The 22,178-nt window shown below is 42.3% G+C and overlaps 1 protein-coding gene across 5 annotated transcripts in view; it reads right to left on the reverse strand.

Moving 5' to 3' along the window:
* Positions 1-22,178, reverse strand: part of MGAT4C (MGAT4 family member C) — a 586,007-nt gene that overhangs the window by 391,417 nt on the left and 172,412 nt on the right. The window contains exon 1 of one of the 5 annotated variants that reach the window (XM_053254488.1): positions 76-151. The exons of the other annotated variants lie outside the window; for them this stretch is intronic. The gene's annotated coding sequence lies outside the window, so the exon portion shown is untranslated. Of the gene's footprint in view, positions 1-75; positions 152-22,178 lie in introns of those variants that run through there. 5 annotated transcript variants of the gene reach the window in all.

The following is a 22,178-nucleotide window of genomic DNA, read 5'->3' on the forward strand; positions in this document are numbered from 1 at the left end:
AATTCAACCCAGTTAGTGCACCTTGTGTCTTCATTCATTAGATATGGAGGTTAAAAAAAGATAAAAATGGTTTACCTTTATTTTTTATCAAAGGATATGAAGCAGAAAACTGCTCCCATAGGGCAAAGACGCACAATCAACAGAGACCAGCCAGATTACCTTTCCTCATAACCTAAGATATACAAAGAAGTGAATCATTTCTAATATATAGTCTCCTGTCTCAATAACACAGTCACCCATACTGCAATGGGAAATAAAAATGAAAATTCACAATTCAAAGGGTTACAATAATCTCCTTCCCCCTTCACTTTCCTCTCCTCTGTTTCACATCATAATTATATTAAAGAATTTCCATGACAAAATTCACTGCTATAACTGTAACAGAAGAAAATTATTTTCATACCAGAGTGAAACTGAGGGCTTCGGAATTCAGTTAAATGAGCCAGAACTGAGGATTCTTTGGCTGATCTCCAGGTCCTACACAAAATGACATTAACTGGTTTTCTTAAAGTGACATTAACCACAATGGCAATTGCATGTTGAACAACACAACAGCATTGAGTCCCTTCAAACACGTCATTAGTGCTATACATGCTGTTACTGTATATCTTAACTTCTCCCCAAATTAATACCTGAAAAAGAGACAAATCTCTAGGTTTTATATATATATGTTGTGTTTCCCAATGTTTCTTGCTTTGCATTTCCAGTTCAAAGACTGTAGAATCATAAGTGATGGACTAGAGAAGATTTTCTGAGAAAGTGCTATCTTTCCTTCTGTCTAGTTGCTATCAGATTTGGAAGACATCCTGCTCAGTGGCCATCTGTAGTAATTTCAAGGAAAGCCAAGGGCAGTTTTGCCAAGGACAGTGCCACACTTTATGCTGCAAATCCACCTGCTGCACGTATGCCACAGCTGCATCCAATACAAAAACTACACTCCCACAATGGACCATATAAAGGTCCTGAAGAGCTTAAAGGGGGAAAATTAGCATTTTGAAACTCAAGCTCCAGTCTTCAGAAGGGGATGCCATGCTGCAGGACTCAGGCATAGATAGGCCTTGAGCCTGATCCATCAGGGCTGTTCCTATGTAGGTAAGGGAGGGGAACAGGGAGACGACATGGGGAGGCAGTGGGGCAGGGACAGGGGAGTGGGAGGAGTTCCAATAGGCATGTCAGAACTCCGACTGAATTCCATAATGACAGGAGGGGATTTAGTTGGAATTCTGCCTGTCATCGCTCCCAACTATCATCATGGAATTCTTTCCAGTAGTGCCAGATACAGTATACGGTGCATCATGTCCGACATAATTGTCAGGACTATCCATCTGCAGGGCCTTGGCAAATAGCTGTGTGCGGGGGCAATTTTGTGCATGAAAACAGCAGAGGGGAGTGTCTTAATCCTTCCTCACTTCATTGCCCACTGTACATCCCATTTCAGTTTTCTAGCTTAAAAAGAACACTTCTGGACCATTTCCTGCTTAAAGCTCATCGGGTATTTGTTTGTTTGTTTGTTTGTTTGTTTAAATTATGAAATCTCATGGTGGCTTACAGAAAGGGAAAACACAGATAATTAAAAACAATTAAACAGTTAAAACAATAACAGATCTAAAAATATTTAAAACAGTTTATAGTTTTAAAACGTCAGCCAAAAGTCTGGTTAAATAGGTGTGTCATTTAAAGCCTTTCTAAAGGTCACCACAGATGCCAAAACTCTTGTCTTGGTACGGAGCACATTCCAAAGCTCAGGAGTGGGTGGCTAGAGAGAAGGCCCAACCCCAAGTCACGGCCAGATGAACGGCTGGCAACTGTAAGCAGGCCTCCCCAGGAGCATATCTAGGGTAGGGCAGGCAGGGCATGTGCCCCAGGCGCCTCTTGAAGGGGGGTACCATTTTTAAAAAATATTTTTTTGGAAAAAAATGGCCACCGAAAACAAAATGGCCACTGTGCATGCTCAAATGCACAGCAGCAATTTTGTTTTCAGTGGCCTTTAAAAAAATTATTTTTTTAAATGGCCACCGTACATGCTCAAATGGTCCCTGCGAGGCCCTAGAGGCCAGTGGGGGGAGGGGGAACCTTTGCAGACCTCCCCACAGCCTTTAGGAAGCCCCCCCGAAGGGGCTACAGGTAAAGAATTTTTTTAAAAAATTATATAATTTAAGTCACTACACATATTCTGATTGGCAATATGTACAGAGAATCAGGGCTTGTGAATACCGAGCTGAACCTTATGAGCTAGGATTGTATTCATTTGCTCTTACTTTGCTTCTTGTGATAAGTGAGTTAAATGTGATGTCTTAATAATATGGCTATTAATGGTGACTTTGTCTTTGAATCAGTGTGAAATCCTTAGTATTAAGGCCCACTGGGAGTTTCTTGCTCTCTTTCTCTCATTTTAACTGTCTTTCTGATATACTAGAATATATTCCAAGAAGTGACACAGTTTACTCTGCATATCCTTTAATTATTTTCAGAATATCTGGGAAAAGTCAAATTCTCCATTCATTTTTAAAACTTATGTAATAGTGATGCTACAATCCATAGTAGAGAATTAGACAGGCACTTCTGTTTAGTTTTCCAAGTACACCTCCACATAGTATTTGGGTATTTCATGAGCCCCAGCATACTGACATTTGTAGTTTTCCAGCATTTTTTGGTCTAGCTACATCCACTGCTAAATAATTTTTGAAAGATTAAAAGATTAACAAGCTTGACTTGTATTTTTCAGCTGATATTATGGTAAAGTTATCTGAAAGATGGGTGTCAGATGATGTTTGGACAGGGAGAGCAATTTCAGTGCTTTCCCTAGGCACTATTTTCCCTAGATACACCTCTGGGCCTCCCTAGATGAACTTAACAGTTTGATGCATCTCATGCATAAGCAGGCATTCTCTCAAATAACCTGGACCTAAGCCATCTATAGAAGCCACCTAATGGCGCAGTGGGGAAGTAACTTGCCTAGGGAGCAAGATGTTGCTGGTTTGAAGCCCCACTGGTATGTTTCCCAGACTATGGGAAACACCTATATTGGGCAGCAGCGATATAGGAAGATGCTGAAAGGCATCATCTCATGCTGTTTGGGAGGAGGCAATGGTAAACCCTTCCTGTATTATACCAAAGAAAACCTCGTGGCTCTGTGGTCACCAGGAGTCGACACCGACTCAACAACACAACTTTACCTTTAAGACATTTATATGACTTAGTAATGATGGGTATCATGTAGTTTGGCATTCAGCTAACTTTGTACACAGAATTACTGTGTTTGTTCAGGTGAACACTTACCCCTACATGTGGTAATGTTGGGAATGCACCGAGTCTGCCTGCCCTCATCTCACTGGGTAATGTGAGATGAGGGCAGGCAGACTCGGTGCATTCACTGACTCGGTGCACTCACTGACATGGTTTCGGCAAATCTTTTAATTGCATGTAACAGGTGTTCATCTGAATCACCCCTCTATACACACTCCAAAACGCCTGTTCAAAATGGGTTTTGGAGCATTTGTAGAGTCCAAAGGGGTTTTGGAGCATGTGGAGAGGTGCATTTCAGATGAAGATCCCTCACGTAATTAAAAGGAAATGCCAAGAACATGCCAGCACATCATCCAGTGATGTCAGCATGGCTTCCTTCTCAGCATGACCCCAAATTTACCGTGTGTAAGTTCTCATCTGAACCGGCCCTGTGAGACTGAACATCAGTGAGAATTCCAGTTAGGGATCTCAACTGATTTCTCTGAAAGAGCTAGAGCAACTTCTGTAAGAGTTATATTTCTAAAAGGACTAACCCAGCAAAAAGGTGATGGTCTTTTCAATCCAAAGGACGATGCTCAAAGTATATGGCATCCAGGCACACTAACTGAAAATGACAAGCCTGTCAAGCAAACATAAATAATAGAGAAGCACAGTTTAGAAATACAAATGACCTGTCCCCTGTTACACCTTTTTCTTTTCAGCTTCAGTTAGCATGTGACAGAGAAGATGACTAAAACCTGGGAGGGGGAAGAGTTTGTGTTCACGCATGCACACACGCTTGAGATTCTGATCATCATCTCTGTGCCCAACAGACTAACTCAAAGGATGCATTGTCAACTGCACATCTATTTTTTAAGGCATTATACCCAGAAATGGTGAAGTTTAATGAAAAAGCAATGGTAATAGCAGCATAAAATAGACTTTCACACAGTATGGCACATTGAGATCAAAAAGCTTCTTCAAGTTATTTTGCATATATTTTTCTCAGCATATGCTAAAAAAATTACCTATTTAAACATGTCATACATAGATTATCAAATGGTTTTCACATTTTTATGTTTCAAGACAACATAGCAAAATACTTAGAATCATTTCCCCCTCTTTTTTTGCACTGTTTCAGAAATATTTAAAATATTTCAAATTATTGGGTTTTCTTTCTTTCTCAAATTAACCTCTGTCTGCACACATCATTCTCTGGCCTGTCCCTCTTTAGATCATGGTCATGGAAAAGGCTGACCTGTCTATGAGGTGTACTTGTGGAAGATTTTCAGGAAGTGGCCGCCACCTGCTGTGTGTCTATCACCACTGCTAATCTTTCATCATGGTTAGCTCCCCCTCCTCCACTTCCTTCCCCACCATACTCACTGGATTTAAAAAGAAGGCAGACCAAGTAGAAGAGGAAGTGAAAGAGAGAAGATGTAGGCTACAGTGTCTCACCACCACTTTCTTTTCTTCCATTTCTTCTTCTGCTCTTGGACATCAGATGCCCAGGATTTTTAGGTAGGGATATGCAAATTGATTTGGGTACAAAATGATTTATACCCAGATCTAGCTGATTCAGGCGATTTGTAGACAGAACAAATTGCCCCTCTGCTCAATTGCCCAGATTCGGGTACAAAACAAATTGCCCAGATTCAGACCTGAAAAAATTCAGAAATTCAGACCTTCATTTTGTGACCACAGTGGGTTGCCTGGTAGTGCCCAATGGGTGGAAGCTGCCCCCCAAATTTCAAAGAAATTGGCCAAAGGGGTGATATTTAACAAATTTCTGTTAAATTTAATGTCTTTCAGCTTTCCCCCATAGGGATTGATGGGCATTTCAACAGCCCCATGATTCCAGGTTGGCCCAAAGTGGGTTGCAGTATAGTGCACATGGGGTGGCAACCACCCCCCAAACCACAAGCCCATGTGGTACTGGGTTTTGTTGTTTTCAATTTTTGAGGTGTTCTGAGAGTGGATTCTTTGGTGCAAAATCAATTTGCACAAATATGTTCATTCATCATCTTTGATGCAAAATGATGAATGACCAGAGAATCCACTATCATTCTGCAACAAAGAATCCACTCTCAGAACACCTCAAAAATTGAAAATAACAACAAAACCCTGTCCCCCATGGGCTTGTGGTTTTGGGAATGGTTGGCACCCTATGTGCACGACACCACAGACCACTCTGGGCCACCCTGGTGTCCCCCACATGGAGTTATGGGGCTGCTGAAATCCCCATTACTCCCTATGAGGGAGGGCGTAAAGACAGGCAAACCTCAGAAATTTGTTAAAAATCACCCCTTTGCTCAATTTCTTTGAAATTTGAATCGCAGCTTCCTTCCACCCATTGGGCACTACCACCCACCACAACCCACTCTTGGCCATCCTGGTGCCCCCCATGCAGAATTATGGGGCTGCTGATATCCCCATTATTCCCTATGGGGAAAAGTTAAAACATGCAGAGTCATCAAAAATCTGTTAAAATCAGCCCTCTGGCCAAATTCTTTGAAATTTGGGTGGTAACTTCCACCCATTGGGCGCTACCACTCACCCCACTCTTTTGCCCCAGGAACCCATTTTGCCTCAAATCAATTTTGATTCGGACTGATTCAGATCCAAATCATATCTGGGGTGATGGGGGGCAGATTCAGACCCAAAACAAATGGGGGGTGATTTAATTCAGGTACAAATCAAATTGAAAAAAATCAATTTGTGCACATCCCTATTTTGAGGCACCTCTGTTGATATATAAGATAGCCAGATAATCATTTATTTTGTAGTTCATTGTGGGGCGCTTCTCACGATCAGCAAAAATCTGGCTAGCAGAGGCTAGCCTGATTTTTGGTAACCGTAAGAACCACTGGGCTCGCAGCCGAGCCCGCTGATACTTGAGCGGGTAACCCGCTCAAGAACCCCTGCTAAAAAGCAGGTTTGCGGAGTGAGCGCTCCTGCAAACCTGCTTTTTGCAATCATGAGTAGCCGCGCCGCACCTTTGCGCCGTGCCTACTCATGAGTAGACCCCCAGCCAGGAGGTGAAAAGCCGCCTCCTGGCTCGGGGGTCTCCCCAGTATGCCCTGCGCACTTGCGCAGGGCATACTGGGGCTTCCGGGGGCCACATGGCCCCCGCTCACCCCAACCCCCACCGGCTCTGTCAAAGAGCCAGCCATCGTGTGGGTGGCCGATCCGGCCAGCTCCCTGCTCGCTCATGAGCGGAGAGAGCGGGCTTAGCCCGCTCTTCCCGCTCACCAGGAAAAACCAGGTCTCACTGATCGTGAGACCCAGTCCCTTGTGTACTTAGCAGAACTAAATGTGGATAGATCAGGGTCACAACCCAAGTTCCAACACAGTAAGGAATCCATACTTCTAGGAACTCACCACAAACAAATTCCACTCCTCCTGTGTAAAAGCCTAGGTACCTTTTTCGGATGGTATGTACTTGTCCTGGAATTAAACATCTCTGTCCCCTGTTACACATTCAGAGGTGTGCAATTCAAACTACAAGACTGAAGCTCCAGGTGGGTGAGCATCATTTGCATAACTCAATCATCTTTCAGAGCACTAAGATGTGACCTGCAGACAGAGAAGGTCATATCTGCATCTAGCAACATTTTAAGTGACCTGTGATATTCCATACAGGTCATATCTATAAATATATAGATATAGGTAAGAGTCAAACAGTTATTTAGGTTCCCTCCCCATGCAAAGATCTGTGTATTCCCAGATGTCCACTCTGTTAAATTTCCACTAATGAAAAAATATTTGACTGCAACCAAGCTTTAAGTAAGAATGCATTGCGTTCGTAACAGTGGCCCCGGAGAAAGATAGCAATGACATAAGGGCAGCTCCTTGGCAGATAGATGTGATTAACAAGAAAGAAATCTACTCAATTGCTGGAAAGTCATGTGAGGTCACCAGAAAATGAGTGCTGTTTTTCCAACACTCTGTCACTCACTTAAAAGACTTTGAACTTCACCTGCATTTATTGTTAACATTTTCAGGATCCAAATGCCACACATGAAGCTGCACATGAGGCAGCTGTTCTTGAAATAAGATAAATGATATTACAGAATTTTAATTCATTACATATTACCTAGGTACTGCAAGTATTTGTGTACAGCAGTGTATTCAGCTGTACATGAATTCAGATCTACAAAGCAGAAAGACTCATGTCCTGTTGATTGATTGGTTGATTAAGTACCACCAAGTTAGTGTCGATTCTCTCCAGGATGTCCATGTCCTGTACTAACAACAAAACTATGAATTATGCCTGCTCTGATATAATTCCTGAAGAACCAATCCCTCAAACATACAAAGTAATACACGAGTAGACACGTATGGGGAGCAAGGAGAATGCCAGGATGTCTTGGAAGGTTTCTCCACAATTTTTTCTGCTTAAAATGCTTAGATAATGTGAAGTCAAGGCCTCAAACTTTATCACATTAATTCCATATACTAAAGCCTCATTCTCACATAATTCAAAACCACAGTTAAATGGGGCAGAGGCTTGGATCTGTCAATGTCCAAATGTGTGCAACTGTGGTTTATGACAAAAGTGGCCTGCAATTTGCCACATCAAATTCCAACTCGAACTTTCAGCTTGTATAATGAGTTTTGCCACTTCAACTTGACATTTTTTGACAGCAACATTAAATCAGAATGCAGACACCACAATAACTGTGGTTTCCTGCAGTTTCTGGAACCATAACCATAGAGATGGCAGACCAGACCTACCTGGGATTGTGCCTGCTCCATTCCTGCAGCGCTTCTTGTTGGCTGCCTCTCTGAGCACTTGCACTGCCGCATCTCTGATGCAATAAAACAGTTGACCAGCAACAGGGATTTCACCACATCCCATCCAAGCCTCCAAGCCTGTCAAATGGGAAAGTCACATGGGGCATGACCTCTCCCCACTCTGTCCCTTGTTCCCCCCTCCTGGCAGTCAAGAGAGAAAGGGGATGGGATGGCAAGATGGGCACTATGAGCTTTGCTCTCCATAAATGAAGCCATGAAGATGTATGTTCACACAATATGAACAATTTGAAAAATGTTTGCACAATTATAATGGGCAAGGGGACGCCTTGGGGTTATGTATGTGGTCCCTAGCTTACTCATGAGAAAGTCTGGGCAGCAGGAACAGCATTGCCTCCAGTAAAAGGAGTGATTCAACATATGTTATGACAACAGGTGCTGTTCCTGAGTGGACCGCTCAATCATAAGAGTGTAAGGCCATGGGGATACCCCCTCAGAATTCATGAGAAGAACCGTGTATGGCAGCAGGGATGTCTGGCACAATCATTATTAATGTGTACCGACATTCCTTTTCTCACAGACTGCTCTTTCATGAGAGTGTCAGGCTATGTAAATTTATTTATTTATTTATTTAACATATTTTCACACTGCCCAAAAATTTACGTCTCTGAGCGGTTTACAGCAAAATAAAAAAAGAAAGTAAAACTTTAGTTAAAACAAAAACAAAAAGTGTAAAACAGTACAACAATTTTAAATTTTCAAAACAATATTTTAAAACAGCATTAAAACCATTAAAACAATGACCTAGCCTGCTCTCCCCGCAGATGAGTGCCCGCAGAACCCTGGGCAGCCGGATTGGCCGCCCACACGACTGTCAGCTCCGTCACAGAGCCAGCGGGGGCTGCGGGGATCAGGGGCTACATGGCCCCGGAAGTTCCAGCATGCCCTGCACGAGCGCACGGAGCATGCAGGGCATGCAAGTGAGGCCCCTGAGCCAGGAGGCTACTTTTAGCCTCCCGGTCTGGGGGTTTACTCTTGTTGTCATGGTGCAGAGCTGCGCTGCAGCAACACACGATCCGAAAGCCCGGGTTAGCAGAGCACTCGCTCTGCTAACCTGGGCCTAGGGGAGGGTAACTTTAGCCGGTTACCCTATTTGGTGAGATTGGGCTCAGCTGAGAGCCCGGTGGTTCTCACGCATGGGCGAAATCGGGCTAGGCTCCCTTAGCCCGATTTCGCCTGATCATGAGAATCGCCTCAATATTAATTAAAAGCCTGGGTGAGCAGATGTGTCTTTAAAGACTTTTTAAAAGCTGTCAGAGATGGGGAGGCTGTTATTTCATTAGGAGCACATTCCAATGCCTTAGGGCAGCAGCAGAGAAGGCCCGTCCCTGAGTGGCCACCAGACGAGCCGGTGGCAAATACACTTGCAAGCCTGACGGCAGATGCTACCCAACCTGGTGGCTCTGTCCAAACAAGTTGTGGGGATGGGTAGCTTGGCAACACCTCTCCCAGACATGGTAACTGCCCCAAAGAAGCTGTCAAAATGTGCCCTCTGCTAGCCCATAGAACATGCCCATAGTTATTTTTGCCTGGAACAGTAATCATACTCGCCTGGGGATACAGAAAACTGGGGCTCCCCTCTCCCATGATCCCCCATGGCAGCACATGTACATATCAACAGTGTACATCCAACAGTGGTCCGAACCCGGAAAGTTTAAATGACAGTAAAGAGCTGTCTTCAGTCCTGGGGTTTCCCCAGTCTGCCCACCTAGCTATACCCAGACACATGGAGTGTTAAAACCTCCTTTGGGTGCATGAAAGGCTTCTCTGGAAAGGAGGAGGTCACTGGGCCATTAACCAGAGAGAATGGGCGCCCCAGGCAAGTGGGGCTCCCTTTTTTTGATAGCTCAACTCATGAGTACACAGTCTGAAGGAAAACTGGTTTGGTAGACTAAGGTCCTCCCCAGTAGATTGTTTCTCTCATGAGAGCACTAGTCCCCTCACAACAGGCCACTACGGGGACAGGAGTGAGGTTTGGTCTACATGGACTGCTTTGCCGGGATGAGCCATAACAAGAGCATTCTTGGACACAGCAGGCAGACCTTAGGATCCTTTGCCTACCCTCTTAGGAAGTGATTATGTTCCCTTCCCTTTCCTGTGTAACAGAAAAATGGTGCCCCACCAGAAATTGTGCTTGTGCAAGACTGTTTTGTTGTGGGGCTCTTACGAGGGTGGTGATGCAATCACTGTCAGATGAAGGACTTGCATGGGATTTAAAGGGATTTAAATGCACTTTGCTTGCCGGGGGCAAGTGGACCATTCTGAAAAGGCACAATTGCACTTGGCACACCCCTTTGAAGATTGTAGCCAATGGCTGCCGCCCTGCAGATGTTCAAATATGGTGACACAAGCACTATGGTGCTTGCTGGGATGTAGCCTCAGAATAGGGAGGTGCTCCTCTGCCCTGAAAATGGAGGATGTCAGGGTGCAGTTGGATGAATGTCTGTGATGCAATTTACAGTTTGGAAAATTAACCGTGGTTTTGGCAACTTCTGGTTTCAATACATGTGAATGCATCTTAAGACTGTTATCATTAGTATGACTCTCCTGCCTCTAGGAAAGAATAAAATCCTACGCTAGCTATCACAAATATTATATATTCATTTTTCATGTCGTTTTAGGGTCAATCCAGATGGGCTACTTAGCAAGTAATCTGGGCTCCCACCCCCTGCCTTCTTAACTAAAATGTCAAGAGGAGGAGGTGCTTCTAGGTTTATCCCACCTTTCTCCCCAAATTGTTTGTCCCTCCTTTCTCCCCAAAGGTGACCCAAGATGGTTCCCAATAAGAAACACTGCAAATCATAAAAGTGCATTAAAGTATCAATATATCATAAAAGACAGGTAAAAGCCCAACCCACAATCTCAAAGCCCCAACCTCCACCAAAGGCATAACAGAAAAGCCAGGTTTTAAGAGGGCACCTGCTTCAAAAGTTTTCATAGAGCCAACTGGGCCTTTATGGAGATGACATCCCACAAGGTTAGTGCCACCACAATAAAAGCTCTTCTACAAAGCCAAAACTGTATAAAACACCTGGCAGCCCAGTTTTGTTCAAATGTGGAAATGTGTTTGTAGGAACAGGAAGACCAACTCACTTATCAGATCAACTCTCTTGTCATTATTGCCACGATATACGTTTATATTTTATACGCCCGTGTGTGTGTGTGTTGGGAAGCTGAACTTCGTAAAAAATAAAAAATAAAAAAGGAAGAGTTCTGCAAAACTGCTGCTCTGCAAAAGGACCGACTTCAGCAATCTTCCTTCTCATGAGATAGAGCTTCCAAAATTTGCACTCTGCTGGTGCTTTGCTTTAAATATTCAAGGACATCAGTTATTGCTTCCATCCTTTTATTTCATCTTTTTAATGCTATTGATGTATTATTACCAGTTATTATTCCATCGCATAAGGATTTTATGTTGTCACAGTGGACAAAATGTCCTTGCCAGGAACTGTGCCATTTGTGTGCTTTAAGAAAAAGTTTGGTTTCATTTATATACTACTTCCCTTAAACTTGAGCTTTAAAAAAAATTACCTTTGACAAGAGGATAAAATTATTCCTGGCTAATTGCTGTCCACACAATTTCAGGTCATGCTCGGGAGAAATAGCTGTCTCTATATTTTGAACACTTAAGTTCCTTTCAATCATAGTTAGCAGCAAGACTTTTGCCTAGGCTTCAAAGGCAAAGAAAATGGTATGTTAATTTATTCTATAACTGAGACTTCTGGACAGAGTTTTCAGGCTCCAAAGGCTATAGCTAGTGATGAAGCTGTCAAAAATTGCTCAGTTTCTCCAACCCCAAAGGAATTATGATGTCTCTGGTAAAATCAAAAACATATTGCTGCCACTGAAACCTTGTTAAAAGTACAAAGAATTCATAGGTGTTCTTTTCCTTATGCCAATAACTATGCAGTCTTAAAAAAAAAAAGTTAAGCAAGCTAGTGAAGACCAAAAGTCACAATCTAGAATCTGAACTTCCAATTGCAATCTCCAAGGTGGCTTAATGTACTTTAAACAATACAAATCACCCCCCTCAAAACAACAACAACAAAATAAAAACACCAGAGAGCAAAGAAAGCAGAAACAAAACCTGAAAAATTAAGAGAAGGAGAATTCAGCTATCAAGGCATTCACGTCCTTTCTGAAAGAGAGCCATCTTGTCCTGATATGGAAAGAGGCTATTCACACACATGTGCAAAACCAGGCTAAGGAAACCAAACCCAGCTTTGCATGCACGTGTGAGCTGCTGGGATTGAACCCAATCCCGGCAGTACCATGGTGGCAAACCCGCCTAAGTAGCTTCCCCTCAAAACAGGATGAGGAGAACAAGCGCTCTCCTAAGCCCATTTTCCCACTTGTCTGTCAGCCGCAGCTGCCAGACTGCGGGGGGCCTGGGGAGGGGGATCCCCATGATGCACCACACACTTGCATGGTGCATTATGGCATTTCTAGGGGCTGGGGTGACATATCTCAGCCCCCAACCTTCTCCGCTGCCTGGGCACATGGGTAATCATCTGGGCATGTGGGCACATTTTCACACAACACATAATCAACTTGAGTTATTCTCTGCCACAAGATGTGGTGACAGCCAACAACCTGGATGGCTTTAAGAGGGGTTTGGATAACTTCATGGAGGAGAGGTCTATCAACGGCTACTAGTCGGAGGCCTATAGGTCACCTCTAGCCTCAAAGGCAGGATGCAGGGGAGTAACAGCAGGAGAGAGGGCATGCCCTCAACTCCTGCCTGTAGGCTTCCAGAAGCATCTGGTGGACCACTGTGTGAAACAGGATGCTGGACTAAATGGGCCTTGGGCCTGAGGACTGTTCTTATGAGAACAGGGCTGTTCTTATGGGAGTGTACCCCGTACAGGAGGACTGGTCGTCTGTGGGGAAGGTAAGTCTCCTGCCTTCCCCTCTGCCCGCTCTGGAACCCTTCTCACTGGTCGTGAGAAGGAGAAGGTTGTGAGAGGAGAGCTGGTCTTGTGGTAGCAAGCATGACTTGTCCCCTTAGCTAAGCAGGGTCCACCCTGGTTGCATGTGAATGGGAGACTAGAAGTGTGAGCACTGTAAGATATTCCCCTCAGGGGATGGAACCACTCTGGGAAGAGCAGAAGGTTTCAAGTTCCCTCCCTGGAAGCATCTCCAAGATAGGGCTGAGAGAGATTCCTGCCTGCAACCTTGGAGAAGCCGCTGCCAGTCTGTGAAGACAGTACTGAGTTAGATAGACCAACGGTCTGACTCAGTATATGGCAGCTTTCTATGTTCCCATGAGAAGAGGCTCAAAGTCTAATAAGGAAGAGTCACCCCTGTCAATTAAGGGCTGTGTTTTATAGCAACTTCCCTACTAAATACAATGTAATCTTATGTTTAACTAATACTTTATTCCAGGAACAAACCTATTTCCTCCTCCCTTTTCTTTCTCCTCACACTCTTTACAGGATCCCCACTGGGACAAACTTCTGATAAACAAAACATAAAGGACTGCTAGACGGTATACAACAGGCTGCTCAGCCAATGATGAGGGCTTGCAGCAGAGGAGGACTGGTGCACTTCAAGGGAAGGCAGAGGGCCAGCCCTGCAACTCTGGCTACCAGGACCAACAAGGAGAAGGGGAACAAGGTGCCTTTAACCTGCGCTCTTCCAGGTGTGCATTCTGAAGCAAAGTAGCAGCCCGAACAGGGCGTCCAGGGATAAGAGGCTAGGAGGCTTTGCCCCAGCATTACTACTCCTTTCCTGAAATGTATAGTTAAAAGGGAGACTTTCAGTACAGTTTCAGGTGTATTCTCATTCTCATTTCAGGTGTATTCTATTCTAACATGGGGTGAGTTGATTGCACTTTTTTGACTGCAAGACTGAGGTTAAAAAAAGGCCTAGCCAAAATGCTTAAACTTGCCTCCCAATGTTTTTCAATAAGCTATGGTACTTTGGCAAATGCACAGGAGTTCCTCGGCAAATAAGTAGACCTAGAAAGAGTCTCTTGAATGAAGAAAGTTTGAAAACACAGTTCACTATAAAACACATTCAACAGTAGTGCACACAGCATTGAACCCTAACATACAGCTGTATTTAAATCATTTATATCTTTCATTTTATGGTTGTAATAGGGCAATCTGTTATTTTGCATTTAGAAATCAGAACAGATGGCAACAAGCTTAGTTTAAACTAATACGATCTTTAAAATAACCACATTTCCTGCATCTCCAATGTAACAAACACTTAGTTCATCATAAAAGCTATAGAGGAATGCATTCATAGATGCATATAGTTTAGCAAGTATTTGCAATATCAAAAAATTCTTTCTTTCTTTCTTTCTTTCTTTCTTTCTTTCTTTCTTTCTTTCTTTCTTTCTTTCTCATAGTCTTCCTCTCATACCCAGATACACATATCAAATGAATGGATCCCAAGTCTAGTGAGTTATGAAAAGCCAACACATAAATTCCCCAATAGATAAACATATGCAAATGAAAAAACCAAGGTTGTGGCATCTGTCTCTTAACATTGCAGAATCTAATGGCAAGAGAGTAATTTACAATCACTCTTGACAATGTAACAAAATACTGAAACGAAAATGCAGCTATTGTTGACACATGTAGTCTGACTAAAATACATGCTGTGATATGAAAGGCATTTATTCAGTGCACAGGATCATAAAAATTGAAGCCAGTTGCAGAAAATATTTAGGACTGGGGTGTTTCCAATTAGGAGTTAGCACAAAAGAATGCAAAAGTAGGAAATTTAGCCTTCATGACTGTTGGACTGTATTTGGTGGGGTGTGTGTGTGTGGGGGGGTCATAGCCTGTACAGTCCTGTGTTAGGAAACACTTTTTTAGATGGCATGGCATACAGACGCAGATATAACACCTTTGACTTATTAAAACTGATTAACCAAGGCTTATCATCTTTGCTCCCCCCACTTTTATATTCTAGCATAAACTTTCTACGCCTACACACACACCCCTTTCCACCTTAATAATTATTTCCCAATTCACTGTGAGAAGATGGCAATAATTAAATCTGTTTCTTTAGAAAATGGAAGCATGGCAGGGATGTGGAGCCATTCCCCCATTGGGTAGAATTAATTAAGTACCTAAGTTTACAGATAAACACACATTTATCCAGGGAGATTAAATTGATTTCCTAGTTGCATAAATGACAAAGGATGGCACGGAGGATGAATCCACTGATTGCCCAGATTAGCTCATGTCGGAAGGTTTATTGTTATATATTAAAGAGAATTTTTAGATCACAGCTGTTAAGAGAAGGGCAGACTGAGCTAAATCCTGGGGATTTGCATATTTGAGCATGTTGTACTCTAGATGACAAAAATAAACTTTCTGAAGCACCCATTGCGTGCACAGTCACTTCCTTCTTAATGCTAATTAACAGTTTTGTGAATTCCTAATTCCAAGACAGAGATCTGAACATGAAGCCCTAAGAGAAATCTTGTTGTTCTCTACCACAACGTATGCATATCTGTAACAGAAAAACAACTTTGAGCAAGAAGAAATCCACTGACTTCAACACAGTTAAATCATTAAAGAAGTGATGACAGTCCCTGCCAAGGAAAGCAAATCCAAATAAAGTTGTTGTTTCTGCTATGTTGTGTTGCAACAACACTTTCACAGTATATAAATATTTGTTGTTGCTGCTCCTGGATCAGACCAAAGTTGAATCTATTCCAGTATCCTGTTTCATAGAATTGCTAGCCAAAGACATCTGGGAAATCCACAAGGAAGAAAACCAAGCATAGATGTCTCTTCTCCCACTACATCTGGTGCAGGAGAACCCCGGCATCCACAGGGGTTTCATTCTCCACTACTACCGCAGATATTGAAACCATGGATTAAATAATTAAGGCAATAGGACTCAGGAGGTTAGGTACCTGGAGGCTCCACAAAGGGCAAAAAACAGTGACAACGGGCCCTCAAAACTGGGGAGGGGAGTGCCCTACCATGCTCTGCAGGTCTCCAGGTGTCCAGCAATGCCCCCCACCAAGTCCCAAATCCAGGAATTTTCTGTGAAAAATTGTGGGTTGTTTTTTTTTAAAGACCCACAAAATGGCAGATGTAAATGTCATTTCCAGCAACCCTGAATCCATGGATATGCAGAATTAACCCATTTTTTGTCAATTTCTTTTGTGTAAGCCATGGGTATCAATTACCCAACTGTGGATATGCAAAGCCGCAGTTGCTGGATCCAAGAATGGCAAAGTTCTCCTATACTCAAAAGCATACTGCCCCTGAACATGGAGGGAGTATATAGCCATCAAAACTAGTAGCCATTGATGCACTTGTCCTCCATGAATTATTGGCTTAGGAAACCAAAAAGCAGGTTGAGCCAGAAACTGGAGAGCCTGGAAATATGAGAGGCCTTCTCTAAAAAGAAGATATAATAGTTCTGAGAATGGAAAGAGGAAATAGAGAGCTATCCTTACTTTGAAAAGACCTTGAAGTGGTCCTAGGACCTTTCCTGGAAAGGATGTTGAAGAAGTTTTGATGAATACATTAGAAAGTCAATAATAGAATCCATCGTTTGGAGTTGCATAGTGTAGCAGTTTTGTTATTATTAATAATTTTAGTGCTAGTTTTATGGAACTAGTAAAGGGATGACTCATTTTATTGTATTATTAGCATCATTCATTTTACTGTAGAATTATTAATGTTGTTCATCTGTTTAATGTGTAATTTCACTTTATTAGCCTACTATACAAATCAAGTTCACAGCATGTAGGAGGAGGTTCTGGGAAACTCTGATGAGTGTGTTTTCTCCACCTGCCATCTTGCCTAAAGATGGCTACTCAAATAGGCATCACCTCTTTAGAACACATGTGTTGACAGTGTGCTACAAACCAATAGGGATGTGCGAATCAATTCGGGTACAAATTGATTTATACCCGAATCTAGCTGATTCACACGATTTGGAGACAGAACAAATAGCTCCTGTAGTCCATTGGCTATATTTCTAGATCAAATCATGCCAGATTTGATTCAAATTGCTTCGAGATTCAGATTCCTCCTATTATTCTCCCCAGGTTCCCAGTTTTCTTTCTTTTTAAAAAAAGGTAAGTTCTAGCCCTTGAAAAATAGTGACCACACATTTTGCTCCATTATTCCACTTCTACAAGGGCTAGAGTTTAGCTTTTTAAAATAATAATAATAATAATAATAATAATAATAATAATAATAATAATAATAGGGAAGGACTCGATGTCTGGATAAAACAAACCAGTCAATAACACCCATCTGACTGTGTAAATAAATAAATAATAATAAAAGCTGGGGATCCATGTTAGAGTTAGAATAGGGCAACTTTTAATCCCCATTATTTCCTATGGTAGAAATATACAAAATCAGTAAAAATTAAAAATAAAAATAATTTAAAAGCCACCAAATGCCACTCTGCTTTGAAATTTGGATGGTAGGTGGCACCCATGGGGACCTACCCACTACCCAAAAATGGTGCCCCTAGGACCTTTATAAGTGGTCCAAATCAGTCTGAATCCAAATCAAATCTGAGATGATTCAGGGGGACAGATTCAGACACAAAACAAATCAGGGGTGATTTGATTAGGGCACAAATCAAATCGAAAGAATCAATTCGTGCACATCTCTACAAATCAAATTCACAACACATGGAAAGGGCCTTGGCGAAAAGATCTGATCATTATCATACCCAGACACCTGTGCATTCTCCCAGCAGCCACATGTGCTTCCCAACTCCCCTGTGTCACTCCCTGCCTGCCCACCCCCCCGGAAGCTCCACTGCCCAGCCACCCCTGTGTCATTGTTGGGTGGGCAGTTAAAAGGCACTCACCACCACTGCACTACCTGGGGCACTTGCCCTGTGTTCCAATGCCTCCTAGTGGTGGTGGCCAGGATTTCCAATATCAGAAATCCTCCTTTACTGACTTGCACAGCCCATGCAGTAGACCTATGTACAGAATCTCTCAGCAATAGAGCACTTCACCCAGCAACCTCTTGAGGTGTTTCTGAAATTGTTCCCCATAGTCTCGGAATCATACCAGCGGGGATTTGAACCAGCAACCTCTTGCTCCCTAGGTAAGTTACTTCCCTGCTGCACCCTTAGGTAGCTATGAGAGGAACTACCAGAGGAAAAAAGAATGGATGTTCTTTATCTTTAAAGGAAAAAACTTCCCAAGATACATTTGCCATATTTTAAACCAGATTTTAAAAGGTCTAAAACAATGACACTGGTTGGTTGTGCTTCAACATGGACAGATGAGCAGAATATAAAAACATTACTAATTCAAGGAAGAAGAAGAAAACTATTTTCCCTGGAGGCATGAATATTATTGACAATGAGTAGGAGATAGGAATGGGTTTGTTTCCCTCCCCCAATGTCACCTGCAGCTACAGATATATCAAACTGTAACAAATGAATAGAATGCCGACTGGCAAGGGTAAATCTATGCATATCATCATAACAAGGTGGTAGACTGAACTGTACTGCTTCAAACTGCAGGTGGTGTATGATTTTTGAATTCTTTCAGACATTAATTACACACACACCCACACACGCACACACACACAAATAAAAAACAACCCTAAAACCCAGCCAATCACCTACCACAAAGCAGAAACAAGAGGGAAGATTTTAGGCCAGCCCTCTCCCTATTATGCTTGTTTCCTATTTGCAGGGAGATTTTTACATGAGGAACAGTTTTAGAAGTGTGATCCTGCACCTGTAATCTGAAGTTATTCTATCCAGTTTACCATCCTGAGACACCTCATGAAGAGGTGAACAACTGAAGAGTATTATATATAGGTATAAACCATTTTTTGCACATCGAAATTATTATCCTCTGTAAAAACCATTAGGTAGGCTAAATATCGGATTGTATGAGATTTCTTGATCTACTTATTGGAAGAAAAGAAGGGAATGCTACAAACAGACATTTTTAATGTGTCTCTGATGTAATTTCATTTCAGGTCATTTTGAGGAGATTACGCTTTAAGCCTGTAAAGCAATTTTATACCATTAGTGCTCTTTGCATGTTTATAAGAGTATCATAAATTGGAAATGATTAATATCCTGGGAGTATGCAATTTAAAAATGATGTTTCTTCAAATTATTAGGACTAAAACAGTTTGGTGGCAATTAGGTGTTCTTTCCTTCCAAGCAGAAATTATTAACTAGAGATCTGAAATGTAGCACCCCTCAATGTGATTATATAATTTAATATTCACTTTGTGAATCATTAATGATTTTTTAAAGTCTGTTAATGCATAGCAAGAAATTATCAGCTCCGCTTTTCAGTAGAAACAAGAATAGCTTAGAATAACCAGTATTTTAAACCCGTACAATTACAACTGGTCTTTTTTTCAGTCTTGCATTGTGAAGTAATGGGGGTTTAGAATTAGATATAGCATTGCCATTTTCTTCTGAGCTGTCAGTTCAATGAAGAACTGAATGAGAAAACAACATTTAAATTTGCCAAGGTCATTAACATCAGACTTTGGTGTTTCAGGGTACAGCTACATAATTATTGGCCAACATTAGCATGCATATATGGACAGACAAGTAGAACATTTGGTTGGTCAATGAACTACATGACCCTAGTATAAAACTTAATTGTGCAAACCATTAATTACATCTCTGCTCTTATGTAGCCTTGCACTTGTTCCAATCTGTCATTTGCACCAAATGGTAGACACTGCTTTTAATTTGAAAGTGGTATGTATGACTAGTTCATAACCTTGAGAAAGCTCAGTTCACATTTGTGGATTGTTTGGACTTACTCTCTGTCGACAGTGCCTGAAGGCTAGAGATGATGTCCCACTTGACATCAGGGGATTCTACATTCCACATTGCCTGAAGGCTAGAGATGTTGGGAGTTGCAGTTCAACAACATCTGAGGGCCCAAGTTTGGGAACGTCTGCCTTCGACACCTCATCCTTTACATGTGGAACAACAGTCTGACAGAGCACTGGCACCATGTGCATCAAAAATACACCACACATAATATTTCTTCTCAACATACACAGTATAGAAGATCATAGAAACCACGATGGGTGAGCATGAAATAAAACATACATTTATTACAATTGATCCCAAATTCTGAACCTGAAGATGATTTATTACAGCTAGACTTCAACAAGTCTTTTTCTGAAGATTTTGTACATATTCAACGTAGCACAAATATCAACCTACAACAAATATCCAGGCTGCAACTCATCATACCCTGAAAGAAAACCTTCTAAAAGTAAATTAAATTATTATTATTATTTCAATTTCTATACTGCCCTTCCAAAAATAGCTCAGGGTGGTTTACACAAAGAAATAATAAATAAATAAGATGGCTCCCTGTCCCCAAAGGGCTCACATTCTAAAACGAAACTTAAGAGAGAGACCAGCAGCAGTCACTGGAAGTACTGTGCTGGGGGTGGATAGGGCCAGTTACTCTCCCCCTGCTAAATAAAGAAAATCACCACGGTAAAAGGTGCCTCTTTGCCCAGTTAGCAGGGGTTAAAGTAGGTGATTTGCTCTCGGCATACCCTGAAGGTTTACAAAACTGGCTCAGTCTGTACAAATCCACTCAGAAGGCCACTGTAATTGATTTCAACAGAGCAACCAAAAATGTGTGTGACCTCATCTGTAGACTTGCTAGAAAGCCAATACCAACCTCTCTCTATCCTCTTGCACTTATGCTATCTTTTTTTTTTTTTTTTGGTACTTCAAAGAGTACCAGTGAAAATGGAAAGAGTTTCCTATTCCATCTTATTTGACACCCTGTGGAAGAATGTGCATTTAAACTCTGTAGATAGATCAGAACTGAGAAAACACAAAAGAAAAGAAAAAAGCCCCCATACTAATTGAACAAGGTTCAATTAGTAGCATTTTCAGCTGGTTAATGTCATACAAGATACAAAGGAATAGTTCCAATATGTTTTCACAAAGACATTTCCATAGGGAAGGAACATCCTTCAGACAGAATGCGGTGGAAATGTTTGCTCACAAGCAGAAAATATTTCCCATTTCTATCCAACATACTGAATAATTTGCCACCTTATACTAGCATAGGCCGCATTCATATGCACAAGCAGAGGCAAGTAGCTGTTTGTAGTAGCACATGAAAGCAGCTTTGGGTAGTAAAAGCAGCACATGAAAGCAGCTGTTTGTAGTAGCACATGAAAGCAGCACATGAAAGCAAACAGTTAGTATATAATGCCACTCCTGCAAATTCCAACAGTGCCAACAATCAGGGGCCAGGGGACAAAGTCCGACTGGCGTCCCCCCTGTCCCCCCTTGCTCTTCCTTTGTGCATGCCCCCAAGCCACACCCCCTGCATCTGACATCAGACACAAGGGGCGGGGCTATTTCAGAGAACAGGGCTGTCACAACCCCAGCAGTGTTTCACTTCTCCTGTCAGTGGTTGGTGTTCCCGTTCATTGATTCCAACAACCGTTGACAGGGGGAATGAAATTCTGCTGGGACTCGGACAGCCCCATTCTCAGCATTGGCCCCACCTCTTGTGTCTTATGTCAGATGCAGTGGAGGGTTCGATGCCCGGGGGAAGAGTCCAACCCTCCCCAGTGAGTGTTTCATTGAAATGCTGGCTGGAGAAAAGAAGAGAAGGGTGTGCCCTGCACTCCCAACTGGCGAGTGGTTTGCTCACTGGCTGAATGCAGGAGAGGGCAAGGGGGCAGCATCACTGAGGGTGAGGGGGAGTCTTGGGGGGGGCAGACCATTGGTGCATGGAGAGAATCCCCCCCATGCTCAATGTTCGCTACTCCCCTGCCAACAATATAACCTATCGTTTTTATGGTTTATGTTGACAACAGTCTGTCAACTAATTAAGCATTAGTTGAACCCTAATGTGAAGCATTAATGTGAACCCTAAGGTCCAGTTCAGTAGTCCACCAATTATTATGAATTGTCTAGTTCAGTAGTCCTCCAATTATTAAGAAAAATGAACACCTTAGTCCCTGTCTGCCTTGTTTTGTGGCCTCAAATGTCCACATGTCTGCCAACTTCAATTGGGTGGAGGACGTCACAAACTATGCCATTGAGATGTCCTTATGTGCCCCTACAACTGTAACAAATTTGGTCCCAATTGGTTCCCACTCCACCTCAAATGTTTACCATCTTGAATTGGGGTGAATGACATCACTACAAATTAT

This window comes from Hemicordylus capensis, chromosome 5, assembly GCF_027244095.1.
Source record: "Hemicordylus capensis ecotype Gifberg chromosome 5, rHemCap1.1.pri, whole genome shotgun sequence".
NCBI lineage: Eukaryota > Metazoa > Chordata > Lepidosauria > Squamata > Cordylidae > Hemicordylus > Hemicordylus capensis.